Here is a 3,922-nt window from a genome sequence, read left to right as displayed (position 1 = left end):
AGGACGTCCCAGGCAAGGGTAAGAATAATAAATCCATGAGAATTAGAAAATGTAATTATGAATTACTGTAAAAAAAAAACAATTATATGATCTGTAAGTCATGACGTGTTTTTACATTAACATAAAAATAAGTTAAGCAATTTTCAACTTTTTTTCACAAGTTATTCAAGATTCAACTCATTTTTAAGTCAGTTTAGTGTAATTTAATTTGAAGAGACTGAAATTTTTTTTTTTTTTTTTTTACAGTGAAATAAGATAAAATGTATATAGAAAATTCTATGTCATACTAACTGCAATTGTTTATCTTTTAATAGGCCACATCTGCAGATGTTATAAAATCGACGACAAGCTGGGTCAAGGAGGATTTGGCTTTGTCTACGAAGGGACTCGCTGCAAGGATGGACTTGATTTTCAGTGAAGCCGCCAAACATGCCATACATCAGAGTGGTGAGTAGGCTGTTCTCTATATTACTGCTTCAGTCACTGTTTTCAGTTTATAAAATATTGATATTAATCACAGACTACAAATGAGTTCTCAATAGGCATACTGTTCTGATTTGTGGACCAAGTCATTATTTGGAATCCCATCTCCATTGAAGTGTCATATTTCCTTTTCATTAGCCTGGTCATCCCGAAAGTGTCCCCATGGAGATAGGCTTGACACACTCATGGCCAATAAGAGCCCCAGAGGTCCTCAGATCATAAAACTTCTGGACTGGGAGGACAACAGAGACCACTACATCATGGTCATGGAGCGACCTGTGCCCTGCATGGACCTGAAAAGTTTCGTAAAGCTCCACAGAGAGTGTCTCGACAAGGGGACAGCAAGAACGATCATGTGGAAGGCCACTGAAGCCGCAAATGTTTGCATCAAGCATGGTGTCTTCCATCGGGACATCAAAATGGAGAACCTGCTGGTGAACCAGGACACCATGGAGGTGAAATTGATTGACTTTGGGTGCGGTGCGCTAATGAAGAAATTTGCCTACGAAATCTTCAGTGGTATGTGTTATGAACTGCTTTGTTAATTATCTCACAGAATTGCATCCTATGTAGTCAACATGATGTGGAAATGTATCAAACGGACAAAATCTCTTTCCTCAAGGCACACAAGCGTATTGTCCACCAGAGGTCACCGCTAACGGCAAATACCTCGAGAAGCCGACAAAGGTGTGGTCTCTAGGGATCCTCCTATTCATTATTGCATGCGGATATTATCCAACTGACTATGACCTGGATCTGATCAGTAAGAGGAGCTGGACCAGACCTGACCTGTCACAAGGTAAGATATTCATGAAAGAAGAAAGAAGGGCAATCTGTATTCTAAATCACACAATAAAAACATATAGCTTGAAGAAGAGCAGGTGTAAAGAATAAGCTAATAAATCAAACATCTTTCGTCTTCTATCGCAGGATGCTGCCAGATGATTTCTGCATGTCTGCAGTCTGATCCACAGCAGAGGATCAATCTAGAAAAGAGGCATCTCCATGACTGGTTTAAGGTAGTAGATGAGCTAAATGAGTTTTTTTGTTTGGTTTGATCATCAGTCATAAACTTATTGCCAAATCAAATGTGCTCTAAATGTAATGTCTTTAGACTATTAATGCTGATTTTTTTTTTTTATCAGGTCATGGAGTAAGACGTGAAGAACCTAAGAAAACAACTGTCACGGCCACCCTGTTGTTTTCTGTCTTCAGTCAGCAAGTCCTGGTAGCATCTGGTGCCTCAACTTGAAGCAGCAACACTTGTGTCTGGCAGTACTGCTTGCTTAGAGACGTGTAAATAATAGTTATTTGTGTAGTCTTTAAATTTATACATATTTCATAAGAAAATTAGTAAGACATTTTGTAAGACGAGTGTTTAAGATGAGTGCATAAGATAGATAATTGTTCAAGATAAGTGTATAAGATAGATGAGTATATAAGTGTATAAGATAGAAAAGTAAGTATATGTTTATAAGATACATTAGTAAATAAGTTTATAAGATACAGAAGTATATAAGATAAGTTAATAAGATAGATAAGTAAATAAGTGTATAAGATAGATGAGTATATAAGTGTATAAGATAGAAAAGTAAGTATATGTTTATAAGATACATTAGTAAATAAGTTTATAAGATAGAGAAGTATATAAGATAAGTTAATAAGATAGATAAGTAAATAAGTGTATAAGATAATTTAATAAGATAATTGTGTAAGAATTCAAGAACATTTTGTAAGAAAATGTGTAATAAAGTTTATAGAAAAGTTTGCCATATTGTTTGCGGTGTCTGAGTCATATTTGAGGATATGTTAGGACATCCAACATAGAAGGTGCATACCAGTTTTTAACTTAATGGATCATACGGTTGTGGAGTTAGTGTTTTTTTTTTTTCAGTTGTATTGCCCCTATGTATTGCCTTAGGATTTTATGAAACTTTGTATGCGTCCTCAGAATGACCTGTTGTCTATTGTGTGTCCAGTTTCGTTAAGCTTGGACATTGTGTTTAGCAGATTTAGGTCAGCTTGTAAAAATGGCCATCAATTATCTTCATAATGCTTCGCAGATATGGATACGCATAAGATCAGCATTGAAGGAATCAGAAAAAAAACATGAATTTCGATTGTAACTATGATGATTCCAGAGTTATTAGCAACCAATTACAACCAAATTTAATATACCCCTTAATAGGGTCATCTTTTGCCATGTTTATAAAATAATAATTAAAAAAAATAACATCTGGCTTGCAGAATTTCTCCTTAGTGTAGCAAAATATATATATTTTTTCCCAAGGGAAAACATACTGCTAAAATGTATATTTTAACATTAAACACATTAAAAATACACACACACACACACTGCATGCGTCTGCTTCCGCATCATGTAAACAACGCATGCGCATGGTGCCGCTTGCTTACGTTAACACGCACATGCGTTGTTTACATGATGCGGAAGCAAGTCAGTGTTGCCAAGTCCGCGGTTTTCCCACGGAATTGGGCATATAAGTTTCAAAACAGTCAGTCCACAGTAAAATGCACACAGCCTGCTTAAAGTTCTAGCTATTTTTCACAAACCATTGTGACTTCCATAAAAAGTTGACGTCAGAACTACACAGTCACTGCCTACAGTCACTGCCTTCAGTCACCACCCTAAGCACCGCCCACCGTCCCACTCTCCTTTTGCCAAACCGTGTATTTTACCCCCCACCTCGAAACGCGATTGGCCTAGTTTTGAGTAGCGATTGGGCAGGTTTTCTTGTGAAAACCTGGCAACCCTGAAGCAAACGTATGCTTCGTGATACTCTCTCCACAATGGCAGCGCATCGCTGCAGATGGGATGAGAAGAATTGTTGAATAAAGTTATTATTTTTGTTTTCTTTGTGCGCAAAATGTATTCTCGTAGCTTCCTAAAATTACAGTTGAACGTGTCCGAAGATGAACGAAGGTCTTACGGGTTTGAAACGACATGAGGGTGAGTAATTAATGACAGAATTTTCATTGTGAACTATCCCTTTAAGTTCATTGGTGAACTATCCCTTTAAGTTTATTAGTTTGTTAAAATTGTGTAATCCAAACAGATGGAAATTTCATATGCAATTCATATATGTAAATCTTAAATTTAGTCCAAAATATTTTTTGAGTGCAGTTTAAGGCGTGAGTAAACAATAAAGAAAAATAAAATAAACAAATATGAAAAAATATAGGCCTATGTATATTTATAATCTATGACAAAGAATTTATCATAAACTAGGTTAGTGGATAATTAGGCAGCAAAAGTTATTCTAGAAAAATCAGTGCACAATAATTTTAGAAATCCAAACATTTAGTGAAAAAACTATTTGGTGGGGAACAAATAAAAGTGTTGCAATAAATATGGTAAAATGTTACACATTGCTATTTGTATTATAAAATCCATTCATTAAAAACATTCATGAATGTATTT

The 3,922-nt window shown here is 35.6% G+C and overlaps 1 pseudogene; it reads left to right on the top strand.

Moving 5' to 3' along the window:
* Nucleotides 1-627: 627 nt before the first annotated feature.
* LOC107654366 (serine/threonine-protein kinase pim-1-like) lies at nucleotides 628-1,738 on the top strand (annotated as a pseudogene).
* The last annotated feature ends 2,184 nt before the right edge of the window (nucleotides 1,739-3,922 follow it).

This window comes from Sinocyclocheilus anshuiensis, unplaced genomic scaffold, assembly GCF_001515605.1.
Source record: "Sinocyclocheilus anshuiensis isolate Anshui unplaced genomic scaffold, SAMN03320099.WGS_v1.1 scaffold623, whole genome shotgun sequence".
In the NCBI taxonomy this organism is placed as follows: Eukaryota; Metazoa; Chordata; class Actinopteri; order Cypriniformes; family Cyprinidae; genus Sinocyclocheilus; species Sinocyclocheilus anshuiensis.
The sequence above is the reverse complement of the archived record's forward strand: the minus strand, read 5'-3'. Positions and strand labels throughout refer to the sequence as shown.